This window comes from Oncorhynchus mykiss, unplaced genomic scaffold, assembly GCF_013265735.2.
Source record: "Oncorhynchus mykiss isolate Arlee unplaced genomic scaffold, USDA_OmykA_1.1 un_scaffold_665, whole genome shotgun sequence".
In the NCBI taxonomy this organism is placed as follows: Eukaryota; Metazoa; Chordata; class Actinopteri; order Salmoniformes; family Salmonidae; genus Oncorhynchus; species Oncorhynchus mykiss.
The window spans coordinates 1-19,064 of record NW_023494112.1 but is presented as its reverse complement, the minus strand read 5'-3'; the positions used below and the strand labels follow the sequence as shown (position 1 = coordinate 19,064).

At 41.2% G+C, this 19,064-nt stretch overlaps 2 pseudogenes; one reads left to right on the top strand and one right to left on the bottom strand.

Moving 5' to 3' along the window:
• Window positions 1–1,236: 1,236 nt before the first annotated feature.
• Window positions 1,237–3,047, bottom strand: LOC118961078 (annotated as a pseudogene).
• Window positions 3,048–5,351: 2,304 nt separating this feature from the next.
• On the top strand, window positions 5,352–18,898 carry LOC118961079 (annotated as a pseudogene).
• The last annotated feature ends 166 nt before the right edge of the window (window positions 18,899–19,064 follow it).

Sequence of the window (19,064 nt, the reverse complement as noted above, 5' to 3'; positions counted from 1 at the left end):
CTGGAAGAGGTAAAGGGTGTCTTGTTTACAGAGTCACCTTTTCAGTTCTGACAGGCAAGGATGGCTGTTTATTCAAAGCTGTGCCCTGTGCACTGGATCTGGTTTCTGCCCCTGCTATAGGAGGATGGGCTCATTGCTATGGCTGTGATAGAATTAATGGAACGGTATTAAATGTATCAAACAATATGGATACCACAGGACTCCGTCCCGTTAATTCCATTCTAACCATTACTCCTATAGCTTCTCCCACCAGCCTCCACTGCATAAACATAACTTCAAATGGGCCATGACTTCATTTGTTGTTTTTTCCTCTATCTTTCTGTTAGATAAAGGTACTTGATTTTTCTTAAATCTACTATTAAAGTTTAAAAAGCATTGGATTGGTATAAGCTATCACACCTTTTCACTGTTAGGTAGTGTGATAGCTGGATGGCACCTATCCAGTCTAGGAGCCTTTCCTTTTAAATCCAAGTCACATTAGGATTGATGTATAGTTAAATCTAACCAAACCCATGTCCTGGCCCATCACCTTATGTATTACTTTCCCCCAGAGGCAAGAAGTGACATCCCAAAAAAGGGCATAGGCCCACCCACTTGGGAGCCATGCCCACCCACTGGGGAGCCAGGCCCAGCCATTCAGAATGAGTTTATCCACACAAACTGGCTTTATTACAAACAGAATTACTCAGTTTCATCAGCTGTCCGGGTGGCTGGTAAAGTCGGATGCTTGGAAAAGTCGGATGTGGACGTCCTGGGCTGGTGTGGTTACGCGTGGTCTGCGGTTGTGAGGCCGGTTGGACGTACTGCCAAATTTTCTAAAACAACGTTGGAGGTGGCTTATGGTAGAGAAATTAACATTGAATTATCTGGCAAGAGCTCTGGTGGACATTCCTGCAGTCAGCATGCCAATTGTATGCTTCCTCAAAATTTGAGACATCTGTGGCATTGTGTTGTGACAAAACTGCACATTTTGGAGTGGCCTTTTACTGTCTCCAGCACAAGGTGCACCTGTGTACACCTGTCAGATGGATGGATTGTCTTGGCAAAGGAGAAATGCTCACTAACAGGGATGTAAACAAATGTGTGCACAAAATTGGAGAGAAATAAGCTTTTTGTACATATAGAAAAATTCTGGGATCTTTTATTTCAGCTCATGAAACATGGGACCAACACTTTACATGTTGCATTTATATTTGTTGTTGAGTATAAATAAAAATGTGTAAATCATGTCTGAAAACTAACTGAAACTAAACTGAATGTCAAAAAAATCTAAAAAATAACAATAAAAACAAATATTAAATCACAAAACTATAATAACCTTGGTCACATGACATGGGACAATGAAGTACTGGAGTGAACAGCTGCTGCTGGTTGAAGGAGGGGTGGGTGTTATACTTTTATCAACTCTTCTTTGAGTAATAACAAACCATTCAGTGCCTAATTACTCTGTAAGGCTTGCCTTATAGAACAGAGAGCCGTGAAACAATACAAGGGTCCACAGGGAGGGAACAAAACCCTGCTATTATGTACAGTACAGCTGGTCTCCGTCAATGAGCTACTAGCAGCCTGGGTTCCACGGGATGATTGACTGACAATGACTGTGTCATTTGTTGTTTATCTATGGTATCGCTGTGTATGATGTTGGTTGGGTGTCAAAAGTCAGGGGATAAGTAAGTAGGGAGAGAGTTGACCTGCTTGAACACGAAGACCCCATTTAAATAGCTGTGCTTGCTAGATTGACCAAGCACTCCCCATATTACAAGCTAGGCCTGAACCTGGGAATAGATGTTGTGCATCAAAAGTGGAGACCAACAGCCCATGACAAATAAAAAACTATCAATCACGCTAAGTGATTAAGAAAGTCCTAAACAGGGTGAGTTTGGTTAACACTTACTGTACCCCAGATTAAACCTGAAACTGGATGACTGAGCTGTAGATGCTCTTAAAGACTTAAAGAAGATCTCATGTGAAGAGTAATTTCAGGTTTACTAATATACACAACATTAAATATTTCAGGCCTTTAGGCTTTCATGAGAATATTTAACCTACAGCTATCACTACAGAGTAAAGCATATTTAACTGCTTGAATTATATACTGTAACTTAAATATTCAGCGCTTCATTGAAGAAAGGCATTACTGCTGTGTGTAACAGTTGCCTTATCTTACTCTTTTATTTTTTCCCCTCTTAACAAAACAAACAAATTACATCCAACATAATAACCATCCACATTTGGTGGATGTAAAATAATCCAACAACTGTTAGAAATAAAATCACTAAAAGTTGCTATGGTTCAAAATGATTAATCTATCAGTTGAACACATCCGGAATATGAATAGAATTCAATCAAATGAGTTCAACAACATTCTTTATAAAAACTGAAACCCCCTTTACATTTCACAGAACGAGGAGTGTTTAGCACCTCATGTCTTTGTGGTGGTGTATGCAGTTGAAAACACCTGGTTTCTGTCCTTGGTCTCGTCTCCTTCTGCCAATCCCTGCTGATGTAGGCCTGGTCAAAGTCTGAAGCATGGGAGGAGGACCACCGTCTAAAGGAGGAATACGATGAGGATGGCTCAGAGGACCCAGGTGTCATGGCTGCCGTGTCAGACTGATCCGAGTGCCCGTAGTTCCTGATGTTGGCGTGCGTGGTGGCGAACACCACAATGAGGTAGTCCCTTAGCACCCGGGCCAGGGGCTGCTCCGGTTCACCCAATAGAAGGCTGAGAAGGACGGGCCGGCTGAAGAATTTATTCTCCAGGTAGTGCAGTGTGAGAAGCAGCTGGACTGAGCTGGAGCAGAGAAACACGAAGAGTCGGCGCAGGCAGGCTCGCACCCTCTCCTCAGGCACTACCACCACATCACCATCCTCCCCCAGGTGCTGCTCCAGTACTTTCACCAGCCTCAGCATGTCAAAGTGGTAGTTGGTGTCCACGTACATGACCTCCCCTCCAGGCCGCCCCGGTCGGTTGGGAGGATGCAGTGGGTCACCAGATTGAACAGGGTATGTGTCTTCCCATTGCCCTCATGCCATGGAACTCCACAACATCACCTGGAGAGAAAACATGTGACTACTGTGGTTATTTATTTATATGGACTGACATGGTCCTGTCTTGCTGTCTAAACAGCAGTTATATGAGTCTATAAGGCCAAACTATCTTGAATTGGTCCAGGAAACATGTCAGGTTCAATGTCCGTCAATGATCATCACCCCTTCAATCTAGCAAACAACTAAAGGAAAATACAAACTCACTTGGTTAAAAAAACTAAAGCTTCATGACCCATATGCCAATTCTGATTTTACTTTGATAACAAAGTACTTCTAGCTGCTTACTTGAAGTTCAAGTTCACCTTCAGTAGTCATATTTAGCAATACACACAAAACACAATAATAAACATAATCGGATTTTAGGCAAAATGGTCTTCCCAATGACATCATACCAATCAATAACAGTGCACAGTAGCACCTCTCTGGCCAACGGCGGGAAAACAGGTTGGAAATAACCAGTGGCATGTATTCAGGCAGGCTTCAATAAAAATAAAGTGTATCAAATCAAATAACACATAAATATGTATTCTTATTGTCACGGCTTCCACAGTGATTTTACCCACCACTACTGAAAATAACAGAGTATCTTCAAGCAAGATCAGAACACTAGTGTGGGACACAACCCTGCAATGCAGGACCCACAAACACTGGGGGCCCAACCCCTGGAGGAGCCCCTCCCAAAATGTGTAGAATAATATGAGATAGTTATAAAACTGCACATTTTTCTCTTTGCCCCATGGAAAAATGTGTAGAATTGCAGGAAGTACATTTTTTTATCCCAAAAAGGGACCTTGAGGGGCCCCGCGAAACCGCAAATCACTTTAATATTTGCAATAAATTAATGTAACGTTAGCTAAGTAACGCTAAATGCGATGTGCCTGTGTTTAACGTTACTAGATCGTGTTGGACGGAATACATTGTAAACAGTTATCTACATACTCGTTAACTGGTATGGAGTGTCAGTAAAGTTTGATTGCGCGTAGCAATGTTGAAGACAAACAGGTAGTTATTAGGTGTATGCTGGTGTAAAAATTCGCTAGTGTACATTGGGGAAAGACTTGACCGAATTGTGCGCTGTTGATGGAAATGCGCACGTGACGGTGGTGGCAAAGTCCATATATCGTCATGACATCAAATTAGTTTCTTACAAACCTTTCGTCAGATACTTTTTTACACTTATAGATTAGTTTGCGACATATTTGTGCACCGTTCTCTGTCATTTATGTAGTCATCTTCTCTTGCTTGCTGTCAGGAAAAATAACGCGCATTTTCAAATAATCTTCTTGCTTTTTGAAAATGTACCATAATATCTGGCATAGATGAGTTATTGAAATGGTTACAGGATCGTTATCGTGCCTCTCTGGTAGACATAATGAAATACATAATGAAAAATTGTTTAGTATGATTGCTATTAATCCCAACGTTATCAAGAATAAAGGCTATTAGTTTGTGTGACAGAATATCCGTCACCTCCTTTTCATTGGGCGCGTGAACAATACAAACAAGGTTGCCTAACAACTCGTGGCCAGACAGGAAACAGTAGGATTCAGATGCCACCTTGCGGTGTGAGTATTGAAATACCTAGGTATTTAGTTTTTTTGCAGCTTCTTCACAAAATTACAAGGTTATTTAATTGCATACACCTTAGCCATATCATTTAGTGAAACATTATTTTCAAGAATACTTTCACAGCTTTCAATAAAGCATTTTTTTCTGTAGACTAACAGCTGATCCTGTATTAGCAATCACACAGAGCATTTCCGAATGAGAAACTGACTCACGGTCAATTGTGCAAGTTCCCATTCCCTACTAAGCTCAAGTGGAGAACGGAGCCAGACAGCTTGTTTTTATTTTTTCAATTTTCCCTTTGACTCGGGAAGTACTCTCGCTGTCAAACTACTAGAAATAGAAACATAGAGAAAGAGGCAGAGCGAGAGGGATAACTGGGCCCACATCGGTCTTCTCCAGCAGGTGGCGTTTTTATGTTTTTTTCGCTCACCAAAGCGAGGAGTTTTTGTATGGAGGTCAACGAGAGAGTGTCGAATTTGGTTAACGAAAATGTGAATGGTTTATTTTCTACGTATGGCTTATTTGATCGACTAGAAGTTTCGTAATGCCTATGTTGTTGCGAGTGTACTGATTTAAGTAGGACACTTGACATCCTGGCAACTTTGGAAAAAAAACACTTTATATTGGAGTTGTGCCTGTTGTTGTGCGTATCCGCCCTCTCATTGGCTAGAATGGTCCCACCTAATCGTGCCCCCTCCCCACTGCCTTCCATTTTTGAATACATGTATTTTCATTGTTAGAGCGGCCACTTGAGTATCTGGTCAATATAATAGATACTCTGTAATATAAATAACGGTACAGGGAAATAAGCGAGCACGGGGCAGTGCAATCAGCCGTGTAGCCAACCTTCAATCATACATTGGGTTTAAACTAGCCGATACAGTTGTTGCAAATAATCTATGGTGTTCTAGTATCGATAGGACAATCGTCAACACGAGCATGGCAACTCCTCTACCTCCTTGCGTGATAGATTGTGGGACAGGGTGAGTTTGTTTACTTGAAACAGCTACGCTTGCTCTGAAGATACAGTATGTGATGTGCCTCGAAAATGACATTTACTAACGTTAGGCTATGTTATGCCACAATCAAGACAACCTTTTTCACCCAAGTGGAAAGCACCTGCCTGCAAAGTTTACTTGAGAATAATATTAAATAATACTATTAAAAATGTTATAATGTATAATATATAATAATACATACTTTCTAATGTTTTTTTAGGTCTATAGCTAAGATGTTAATGTAAATAAAGTGCCATTGGCCACTGCTGTAGTGTCCTCTAAAACTTAGACTATTTTAGCCGTAGAGGAGCCTACTGTTTTCTGAATCCGAAGGCCTGTAAACTCACAGGTGTGATTAACTTGATGAATAACTCAGCCTGTGGGCGGTACATTTTCCAAGATCTCTATGAATTAAACAGCTGCATGTTTTGGCTAACAATATACATTTTAGAGGAGATACATTTTTCCTCCATGATGAATTAGTATGGTTAAAGGAAGTTTTACTTAATCAGAAAGGCTGGGGTCGAGACAGAACCTGATACTGTAAATGTATTACAGGGAACTAATTGCTAAAGGTTTTGGTTGTTTCTGAAAGGTTAATGGCAAATTGATCGGTAGAGAATATATTGACAAATGCATTCTGCTTAGTCCATGGTACAGAAAATAAATAAATGATTCAGTTGTATATTTGCACAATGCTTAGGGGCAAACATTGTAATCTTTGCTGTGTTATGATGACTTTGTGCTGTTTTTCTTTGAATGCAGATACACCAAGATTGGATATGCTGGAAACACAGAGCCACAGTTTATCATGCCATCCTGTAAGTATACTGTATAGCTTATGTTGCAGATGTTTTAAACATTATCCACTTCTAACTTGAAGATGACTTTATTTATATCAGTTTTGGAGTTTTGGTTTTTGGATTTGAATCAAGCTCTGCCTTGGGAAAGCACTAATTAAAGGCAGTGTAGCCTCCCATCTCATCACACGGCTGTGTAACCTTGAGCAAGTTACTGCACTCCAGCTGTCATTTCACTCATTACCATCAATTCATTTCTCAAGGGAACGGACAACAAATGAGTTTCAGACTGTTTTGATCTGTTCTTTGTTGAACACAGAGTCCTAAAATATGCTTGATAGCTGTGTGAACATATGGGCCTTGGTACGTCATCTGTCCATGTATATCGACTTGATGGACGGGAGGTCTGGAGAAGAATGTAACACCTGTTCGTTACCCTTATGTGTTTCCATTTCAGGCATCGCTATACGAGAGTCAGCCGGTGTAGGAGACCAGGCACAGAGGCGACTTGCGAAGGGAGTGGATGACTTGGATTTCTTTATAGGAGATGAAGGCATTGATAAGCCCAACTATGCAACCAAGGTGATTGATCCTACTCATAGGATCTGTCCCACTGGGCACAGATGTCAGTTCAATGTCAAGTTCAATGTGAATTCCCCAAAAATATTTCACCATGTCATTGGATTTAGGTTAAAAGTTGGGTTAAAAAAATACTAAGTGCCCTTACGTTGTTTCAACGTCATTAGGTTGAAGGTTGAAATGACGTGGAAACAACGTTGATTCGACCAGTTTTCGCCCACAGGGGTGGTTTTGAGTTGTAACCATGTGGCCTTTTGTCTCCAAAGTGGCCCATCAGACATGGGATGGTGGAAGACTGGGATTTGATGGAGAAGTTCATGGAGCAGATCATCTTCAAGTATCTGCGGGCAGAGCCTGAAGACCATAGCTTCCTTATGGTGAGAGACGGTTTATTGTAAAGGTATTATATACCCCAGTATACACCATAACACATATTTTGTTTGTTGTAACATATATGGGAATGAAATAGAGGTATTGGTATTTATTTTTCTATTTTTGAAACTGGTATTTCAGTATTTATAAATATCAATGAATGCACCCATTGCCCATTCTGAATTTAGTCAATGTTTTTCAAAATTAAAACAGTCAATAGGTGCATGGTTTTTGTAAGACCTGCAGTTGCAAAAACCATCACGCGCTATTATGAAACTGTCTCTCATGAGGACGGTCACAGGAATTTAAATTGTATTATTTTGTAGCTTTGCTGTTATTGCTCTTAGTCAGTTGGACTGTATAGTGTTTTTTACGTTTGTGTCCCCAGACAGAGCCTCCGTTGAACACGCCAGAGAACAGAGAGTATCTGGCTGAGATCATGTTTGAGACCTTTAATGTCCCAGGCCTGTACATCGCAGTGCAGGTACAACAGAAATAATGTCCCATTCACACTATTGATCTGCGGTGGTGTTAATGAGGTGTAATACCCCAATGACCCCATTCATGTATGGTTATATACCAGTAGTATATAGTACACGTATTGAGGATGTCTTATTATTATAACAATGTATTTGATATGATCATCCATTCATTCCATGTAAGCCTAGATAGAAATATACAGTACCAGTCAAGTTTGGACACACCTACTTATTCAAGGGTTTTTCTTGATTTTTTACTGTTTTCTACATTGTAGAATAATAGTAAAGACATCAAAACTATGAAATAACACATACATACACACGTGTTAAACAAATGTGTTAAACATGTGTTAAACAAATCAATATATTTTATTTGAGATTCTTCAAAGTAGCCATCCTTTGCCTTGATGGCAGCTTTGCACACTCTTGGCATTCTCTCAACCAGCTTCACCTGGAATGCTTTTCCAACAGTTTTGTAGGAGTTCCCACATATGCTGAGCACTTGTTGGTTGCTTTTGTTTCTCTCTGTGGTCCAACTCATCCCAAACCATCTCAAATGGGTTGAGGTCGGGTGATTATGGAGGCCAGGTCATCTGATGCAGCACTCCATCTCTCCTTCTTGGTCAAATAGCCCTTACACAGCCTGGAGGTGTGTTGGGTCATTGTCCCGATGAAAAACAAATGATAGTCCCATAAGCGCAACCAGATGGGATGGGGTGGGGTATCGCTGCAGAATGCTTTGATAGCAATGCTGGTTAAGTGTGCCTTGAATTTAAAAAAATCACAGACAGCGTCACCAGCAAAGTACCATCACACCTCCTCCTCTGTGCTTCATGGTGGGAACCACACATGCAGAGATAATCCGTTCACCTACGCAAACATTTTGGCTCATCAGACCAAAGGACAGGTTTCCACCAGTCTAATGTCCATTGCTCGTGTTTCATGGCCCAAGCAAGTTTCTTCTTATAATTGGTGTCCTTTAGTAGTGATTTCTTTGCAGCAACTCGACCATGAAAGCCTGATTCACACAGTCTCCTCTGAACAGCTGATGTTGAGATGTGTCTGTTACTTGAACTCTGTGAAGCATTTATTTGGGCTGCAATTTATGAGGCTGGTAACTCTAATGAACGTACACTCTGCAGGCAGAGGTAACTCTGGGTCTTCCATTCCTGTGACCGTCCTCATGAGAGCCAGTTTCATAATAGCGCTTGATGGTTTTTGCAACTGCACTTGAGGAAACTTTCAAAGTTTTCTGCATTGTCTGACCTCCATGTCTTTAAAGTAATGATGGACTGTCATTTCTCTTTGCTTATTTGAGCTGTTCTTGCCATAATATGGACTTGGTCTTTTACCAAATAGGGCTATCTTCTGTATACCACCCCTACCTTGTCACAACACAGCTGATTGGCTCAAACGCGTTAAGAAGGAAAGAAATTCCACACATGAACTTTTAACAAGGCACACCTGTTAATTGAAATGCATTCCAGGTGACTACCTCATGAAGCTGGTTGAGAGAATGCCAAGAGTGTGCAAAGCTGCCATCAAGGCAAAGGGTGGCTACTTTGAAGAATCTCAAATATAAAATATATTTTGATTTGTTTAACATTTTTTGGTTACTACATGATACCATGTGTTATTTCATAGTTTTGATGTCTTCTCTATTATTCTACAATATAGACAATAGTAAAAATAAAGAAAAAACTCTGTAATAAGTAGGTGTGTCCAAACTTTTGACTGGTACTGTATGTTTAAACACTTGATAGATCAGTGGATGCATAAAGATGTTAATGAAGGTGAGGTCCAATTAGAGCTGTTGTGACGATATTACTGCCAAAATGGCAGTAATGATGAAAGTCAAATTCCATGTGATCGCTGAGTCACGGTAATCTCCTCTTATGCACTCTGGACATGCGTTGGTAGTAGAGGTCTTCATGGTTCAAAAACGTTGGACCCGTTCCGAAATTGACCTGAGGCTTTCCCACACAGAACAGATATGCATGAATACATTTTGTAAATATAGAGACCTGTTTCGACAGGACTCAAGGACAGTTAGACCCGTTCTGTATAGACATAACCCGGGCCGAATCGAGTGAGGGATGCAGCAGAAAAGTCATGTTTTAAGATACTTTCTTAACTGGAGCTGATAAAGCGTGAGAGGTGCCGCTCTAGCAGGCGGGAGAGGGGCCCTACTGTGAGCCAGTGACATTTGGAGCAGGGCGGAGGGAGAGAAGAGAGCAGCATCCAACCAATCCGACTCGCGCTATAGTAGACTAATAGCGGCCATAGTTAGGTTATTTATCATGAAAAATGATTACAGAGTACCTGTCTTGACTTCATCAAACTAAAAGTAGCTAGCTAGGCTAATTGAGGCTGCATCTGTGCATGAGCTTTCTCATCATACACAACATAACAACAACAGATCCAATCCAGACCCATGACATTATTTAGAATTCTGGATCTCGGTCTCGGGTATTCGGGTACAGGTGGATCCGTGAAGATCTCTAGTTTGAAAATGGACAGCTCTTTATAAGATGATGATTTATTCAAAGCATTTAAGACATTGCATTTAGAACACCATACACATATTCAAGCTTATGCATACTCATAGGCCTATACAGTGACTTTGGAAAGTATTTAGACCCCTTTACTTTAAACATTTTTTGTTCTGTTACACTACAGCCTTATTCTAAAATTGATTAAATGTTATTTTTTTCCTCATCAATCTACACACAATACCCCATAATGACCAAGCAAAAACAGTTATTTTAAAACATTTTTTCAATTATTATTTTATTTATTTATTTATTTATTACATTTTCATAAGTATTCAGACCCTTTACTCAGTACTTTGTTGAAGCACCTTTGGTAGCAATTACAGCCTAGAGTCTTCCTGGGTATGACGCTACAAGCTTAACACACCTGTATTTGGGGAGTTTCTCCCATTCTTCTCTGCAGATCCCCTCAAGCTCTGTCAGGTTGGATGGAGAGCGGTGTTGCACAGCTATTTTCAGGTCTCTCCAGAGATGTTCGATCGGGTTTAAGTCCGGGCTCTGGCTGGGCCACTCAAGGACATTCAGAGACTTGTCCTGAAGCCACTCCTGCATTGTTTTGGCTTTGTGCTTAGAGTCGTTGTTCTGTTGGAAGATGAACCTTTGCCCCAGTCTGAGGTCCTGAGCGCCCTGAAGCAGGTTTTCATCAAGGATCTCTCTTTACTTTGCTCCGTTCATCTTTGCCTCGATCCTGACTAGTCTCCCAGTCCCTTCTGCTGATAAACATCGCCACAGCATGTGGGAAGCACAGCCGCGAGCTGCCCAGTGACGCGAGCCTACCAGACGAGCTAAATCACTTCTATGCTCGCTTCGAGGCAAGCAACACTGAGGCATGCATGAGAGCATCAGCTGTTCCGGACAACTGTGTGATCACGCTCTCTGTAGCCGACGTGAGTAAGACCTTTAAACAGGTCAACATACACAAGGCTGCGGGCCAGACGGATTACCAGGACGTGTGCTCCGGGCATGTGCTGACCAACTGGCAGGTTTCTTCACTGACATTTTCAAATTGTCCCTGATTGAGTCTGTAATACCAACATGTTTCAAGCAGACCACCATAGTCCCTGTGCCCAAGAACACAAAGGCAACCTGCCTAAATGACTACAGACCCGTAGCACTCACGTCCATAGCCATGAAGTGCTTTGAAAGGTTGGTAATGGCTCACATCAACACCATTATCCTAGAAACCCTAGACCCATTCCAATTTGCATGCCGCCCAAACATATCCACAGATGATGCTACCTCTATTGCACTCCACACTGCCCTTTCCCACCTGGACAAAAGGAACACTTATGTGAGAATGCTATTCATTGACTACAGCTCAGCGTTCAACACCATAGTACCCTCAAAGCTCATCACTAAGCTAAGGATCCTGGGACTAAATACCTCCCTCTACAACTAGATCCTGGACTTCCTGACGGGCCGCCCCCAGGTGGTGAGGGTAGGTAGCAACACATCTGCCATGCTGATCCTCAACATTGGAGCCCCTCAGGAGTGCGTGCTCAGTCCCCTCCTGTACTCCCTGTTCACCCACGACTGCATGGCCAGGCATGACTCCAACACCATCATTAAGTTTGCAAACGACACAACAGTGGTAGGCCTGATCACCGACAACAACGAGACAGCCTATAGGGAGGAGGTCAGAGACCTGGCCGGTGGTGCCAGAATAGCAACCTATCCCTCAACGTGACCAAGACTAAGGAGATGATTGTGGACTACAGGAAAAGGAGGACCGAGCACGCCCCCATTCTCATCGATGGGGCTGTAGTGGAGCAGGTTGAGAGCTTCAAGTTCCTTGGTGTCCACATCAACAACAAACTAGAATGGCCCAAACACACCAAGACAGTCGTGAAGAGGGCCTATTCCCCCTCAGGAAACTAAAAAGATCTAAGATCCTCAATGGGTTCTACAGCTGCAACATCGAGAGCATCCTGACTGGTTGCATCACTGCCTGGTATGGCAATTGCTCGGCCTCTGACCGCAAGGCACTACAAAGGGTAGTGCGTACGACCCAGTACATCATGGGGGCTAAGCTGCCTGCCATCCAGGACCTCTACACCAGGCGGTGTCAGAGGAAGGCCCTAAAAATTGTCAAAGACCCCAGCCACCCTAGTCATAGACTGTTTTCTCTACTACCGCGTGGCAAGCGGTACCGGAGTGCCAAGTCTAGGACTAAAGGGATTCTCAACATTTTTTACCCCCAAGCCATAAGACTCCTGAACAGGTAATCAAATGGCTAACCGGCTATCTGCATTGTGTCCCACCCACCACCCGCCAACCCCTCTTTTACGCTACTGCTACTCTCTGTTCATCATACAGTGGGGCAAAAAAGTATTTAGTCAGCCACCAATTGTGCAAGTTCTCCCACTTAAAAAGATGAGAGAGGCCTGTAATTTTCATCATAGGTACACTTCAACTATGACAGACAAAATGAGAGAAAAAAAATCCAGAAAATCACATTGTAGGATTTTTAATGAATTTATTTGCAAATTATGGTGGAAAATAAGTATTTGGTTACCTACAAACAAGCAAGATTTCTGGCTCTCACAGACCTGTAACTTCTTCTTTAAGAGGCTCCTCTGTCCTCCACTCGTTACCTGTATTAATGGCACCTGTTTGAACTTGTTATCAGTATAAAAGACACCTGTCCACAACCTCAAACAGTCACACTCCAAACTCCACTATGGCCAAGACCAAAGAGCTGTCAAAGGACACTAGAAACAAAATTGTAGACCTGCACCAGCCTGGGAAGACTGAATCTGCAATATGTAAGCAGCTTGGTTTGAAGAAATCAACTGTGGGAGCAATTATTAGGAAATGGAAGACATACAAGACCACTGATAATCTCCCTCGATCTGGGGCTCCACGCAAGATCTCACCCTGTGGGTTCAAAATGATCACAAGAACGGTGAGCAAAAATCCCAGAACCACACGGAGGGACCTAGTGAATGACCTGCAGAGAGCTGGGACCAAAGTAACAAAGCCTACCATCAGTAACACACTACGCCACCAGGGACTCAAATCCTGCAGTGCCAGACGTGTCCCCCTGCTTAAGCCAGTACATGTTCAGGCCCGTCTGAAGTTTGCTAGAGAGCATTTGGATGATCCAGAAGAAGATTGGGAGAATGTCATATGGTGAGATGAAACCAAAATATACCTTTTTGGTAAAAACTCAACTCGTCGTGTTTGGAGGACAAAGAATGCTGAGTTGCATCCAAAGAACACCATACCTACTGTGAAGCATGGGGTGGAAACATCATGCTTTGGGGGTGTTTTTCTGCAAAGGGACCAGGACGACTGATCCGTGTAAAGGAAAGAATGAATGGGGCCATGTATCGTGAGATTTTGAGTGAAAACCTCCTTCCATCAGCAAGGGCATTGAAGATGAAACGTGGCTGGGTCTTTCAGCATGACAATGATCCCAAACACACCGCCCGGGCAACGAAGGAGTGGCTTCGTAAGAAGCATTTCAAGGTCCTGGAGTGGCCTAGCCAGTCTCCAGATCTCAACCCCATAGGAAATCTTTGAAGGGAGTTGAAAGTCCGTGTTTCCCAGCAACAGCCCCAAAACATAACTGCTCTAGAGGAGATCTGCATGGAGGAATGGGCCAAAATACTAGCAACAGTGTGTGAAAACCTTGTGAAGACTTACAGAAAACGTTTGACCTCTGTCATTGCCAACAAAGGGTATATAACAAAGTATTGAGATAAACTTTTGTTATTGACCAAATACTTATTTTCCACCATAATTTGCAAAATAAATTCATTAAAAATCCTACAATGTGATTTTCTGAATTGTTTTCTCTCATTTTGTCTGTCATAGTTGAAGTGTACCTATGATGAAATTACAGGCCTCGCTCATCTTTTTAAGTGGGAGAACTTGCACAATTGGTGGCTGACTAAATACTTTTTTGCCCCACTGTACCTGAGATCAATTTAGAGTCTTATAGCGAAAGGTCTTATTTACTTATGTAAATTAGGTATTTCTGTTTTTATATTTTATAAATGTACAAACATTTCTAAAAACCCATTTTCACTTTGTCATTATGGGGTTTTGTGTGTAGATTGCTGAGGATTTTTTTATTTAATACATTTTAGAATAAGGCTGTAATGTAACAAAATGTGGAAAAAGTCAAGGGGTCTGAATACTTTCCGAAAACACTGTATACGATATGAGCCAAAGCCCGAAAAATAAACCTGAATGAAAATAATGATTATGGCATTAGATAATACATAACCTAATAGCCTACTGCATATTATGCAAGGTGGAAAAACATAAAAAAAAAAAATATAGATTTAGGATGTTTTGGTATATGACTGTTCTAGCCTATACTTCAAAATTAAACAAATTCTAGCAATCACCTTTGAATCTGGACTGTACTATTCATACTGGTTGAACTGGTTACCTTATGATACGCTCCAAACATCAATCCATGTGTCTGGCAGAGAACATATAGGCCTAGGTGATGCTGTTGGTTCATTGATTGTGCAGGGCGGCTTACAGAGTTAGCTTACAATTATAGTGAATTTGTCCATCTCCTCTCCTTCATTCCTTTTTCAAGCACGCAGAAATAGGGGCTGTCAACAGTTTTAGTTAATTAAATGTGTTGCGTTATGAAAACATGTTACTATCGCTATTCCCAAACAGATTTAATTTGGTTTCCCAAATGAAGCACTGGGTAGCTGCAGGAACATGGTTGGAGAGCCCATAGCATAGAGAGTTTGGGTGGAATATCACCTGTCGTGCAGTGAGAGGCTGCATGCTCCTCAGACATTGGTTGATGCGTGAAGTGAAATAAGTGTTCTTATAAGCCCAGACATTTCTATATGCAATCCCGTGTGATAGCAGAGTTTTTGATGGTTGCCACTAAAAAGAGGAGGATCCCAGCTGCTACTATATTTAGATCTATTTCTCAGCTGCTCTGCTATAAAACCGGACTAGCCTCAGCATGATTTAAACTGGGAAAGCAGCCTCTATTTGCTATTCGAGTGCATACGGATGATGTCTTTTTTCCCCTGCCCCCTGTTCCTACAACACAAGGTTGATGATACCTTAATTGGGGAGGACGGGCTTGTGGTAATGGCTGGAGAGGAATAAGTGAAATGGTATCAAATACATGGTTACAGTTGTTTGATGCCATTCCATTTGCGCTGTTTCCGTACATTAATATGAGCCGTCCTCCCCTCAGCAGCCTCATGTTGTTCCTACTTATTTGATATTGGGACATTCTAAATATTTTTTTTCCTCCATATTAGTTAAGACAAGATTAATTCGAGAATAGTCTGATGGTTGAATATATGACCACTTGATGAGAGAACAGGGTGTGCAGCCTGAGGCAAGGAAGCTTTTTTGTGACTTTTTGTTGCATATAGTAGCATCATGCAGCCCAAATATGTTTTGATTTTTAAGACAATCTAAGATTTGTATCATTCATATCTAAATTAGCCAATTAACTCAAAATCTAGTTTAGCATATAGGACCTGTTTCAAATGATCACTTTTACTCTCAAAATTGCTCCGGAATGGGAAAAATATCCTTCCTATTTTATTCCGCCAAGTTCAATTATATTCTTCTTACTATAAAATCATATAATATAAAATAATGTCACGGGACTTAAAAACATATCTTGTCTGCTAAATTAACTAGTCTACAGCCTATGGCAGGACGCATAGCCAGATAAAATACAGTAGGCCAACTCATATTCTGTTCTTCTGAAATACATTTTCTTCATATCATAATGTTTCTTTAGACTTGCCTAAAATAAATAATGGATTTATTGTGATGGTTTCATTAAATGGGTTTATTAGACTTTTTTTCAATGTAGATATTCCAAAGGCATACATGTATGCGTGGAGGCTTGGAGATTCTAAACATGTTTACAATATTTCATGACCGCCACAGCCCTAGGTCTAATCACATTGAAATCTGTCTCTCAGTGATTGTACTGGTTCATTTCAGGCAGTTCTAGCCCTGGCAGCATCATGGACGTCTAGACAAGTAGGCGAGCGAACACTGACAGGAATCGTGATTGACAGCGGAGATGGAGTCACCCACGCCATACCTGTGGTAACAAAAGCATATCAACGTTTTTTTGTTGTTAAAAGACACTATGACAAAGTAGGTCGCAGGCCTAATAGGTCATAGAGGCTTATAATCACACTTGTCGTGAAAGCTTAATGTTGTCTTATGTCACGTTAAACTGTTATGAAACCGTCCATCAACATTGGGGTTGCCATAATCTTCCATGACAGAAGTGCTATGCCAACCTTATGAAGGCATTATAAACCTCAACATTTGTTGGCATTCCTCAAGAAAAGCTAGGCCATCTTGGTTGCTTAGCTTTAATTGTGGGAACAAAACAGAAATGTCTTTATTGTGAGTGGAAGCAGCTAGCAAGCCCAACTTAACTCCTTTATTGATCTGTTTTGATTGTGTGTCTGTCCAAATTCAAAGGAATGTCAATATACAACATGATCCAAGGCATCGTGGGTTAATGGGAGGATCCAATGAGGAAAGGCATGTAAGGGGACGTTTTATAACCATCCTATCCCTTCCCTGATAGAAACATCCCTGTAACATGGGTTGAACTCCCCCACCCCAGGACATGCTTCAACTCTTTGGTATTTTGACCAATTAGATCAGCTCTGAAAAAGATCTGATGTGATTGGTCAAAAGACCAATTAGTGGAACAAATATCAGAATTGGGCTGCCTGTGTAAACGCAGCCTAAGACTCTCATACTGTTTCTCAACAGACCAAGGTGGCTTTTCCCTCCTCCAGGTCAAAGCAAATTCCCTTGTGGGCCTTCGCCATATTGCTTTTAGCTATACTGTCTTTTTAAATCAGGGTTGCTGTCCTGTCTTTTTAAATCAGGGTTGCTGTCCTGTCTTTTTAAATCAGTGTTGCTGTCCTGTCTTTTTAAATCAGGGTTGCTGTCCTGTCTTTTTAAATCAGTGTTGCTGTCCTGTCTTTTTAAATCAGGGTTGCTGTCCTGTCTTTTTAAATCAGTGTTGCTGTCCTGTCTTTTTAAATCAGTGTTGCTGTCCTGTCTTTTTAAATCAGGGTTGCTGTCCTGTCTTTTTAAATCAGTGTTGCTGTCCTGTCTTTTTAAATCAGGGTTGCTGTCCTGTCTTTTAAATCAGGGTTGCTGTCCTGTCTTTTTAAATCAGTGTTGCTGTCCTGTCTTTTTAAATCAGTGTTGCTGTCCTGTCTTTTTACATCAGTGTTGCTGTCCTGTCTTTTTAAATCAGGGTTGCTGTCCTGTCTTTTTAAATCAGTGTTGCTGTCCTGTCTTTTTAAATCAGGGTTGCTGTCCTGCCTTTTTAAATCAGGGTTGCTGTCCTGCCTTTTTAAATCAGTGTTGCTGTCCTGTCTTTTTAAATCAGGGTTGCTGTCCTGTCTTTTTAAATCAGTGTTGCTGTCCTGTCAATTTTAAAATCAGGGTTGCTGGCAGAGAGGAAACAAGGAGAAGTAGCCACTTTAGCTTATTGAGACGCACCACCTGTGCACATGACTCTCCTAAATATAACTCCCTCTCTGTAAAAGTGATATGGCATGAAGTTCTGTGTCTGTTGTTTATGATGAGTAAAATGCTGTGTCAAATTCAATGATTGCTGGGATCCCGTATGTGGACTTTTTCTTTATGGCTATATATAAAATAGAATTGGATACCATAAAATAGAATACTATACAGTGAAAACAAGTGCTGTACCCATATTGAGATATATTGGTACTTGTTAACGTAAAAGTCACAGCACGTTCATAGACTTGTTCAGATGCCTTCTTCACTGTCAGCTGTTTTCTAAATGTTTTCTAGATACATATTGCAGCTTTAAGTGTTTCATGTTGTGCAAATTCATAGTTATGCTGCAGGTATAGAGTAACTCTTTGAGACATGATCAGGATCATATTATGTTAACCTGTTGTTGACTTGATATTTAGGATTCTTGACTGTTTGAGTCATTGTGACTTATGTGTCCTGTGCTAGGCTGAAGGCTACGTCATTGGGAGCTGTATAAAACACATCCCCATAGCAGGTCGAGACATCACCTTGTTTATTCAGCAGCTCCTCAGAGAAAGGGAGGTGGGCATCCCCCGGAACAGTCCATGGAGACAGCCAAGGCAGTCAAGGTAAGGAGGAGAATAGTAGTGAAGCTACCTAGCAACACCTAGCGACCTCTTTAAGAGGTTTTGATTGGTGTAATGGTTGTTGGACTGATGCTACATTATGTACATAAATGGACAATGTAAGCTCACACTTGTTTATATGTTGTTTTGTTTTCCCAGGAGAGGTACTGCTACATCTGTCCAGACATTGTGAAGGAATTTGCCAAATATGACACGGACCCTGGGAAATGGATCAAGAAGTACAAAGGCATCAATGCCATCAACAAATCTGAATTCCACATAGATGTTGGATATGAACGCTTTTTAGGTCCAGAAATATTCTTTCATCCAGAGGTATTCATTGATATTCTGAATAATGGGTAGCGTTTATTTTATGCTACACTATTTATATATAAGAAGTAACATGTTACCCAATAAGGATCCAGTTGGATTAATTACTAATTTGAAATGAGTATCTTCAAGAAAGAAAAATTGTAGTCATGTAAGATATCGGTATAAAAAAAAAAGATGAAATTGTTATGCAGAATAAAGTTGACAAATTTAA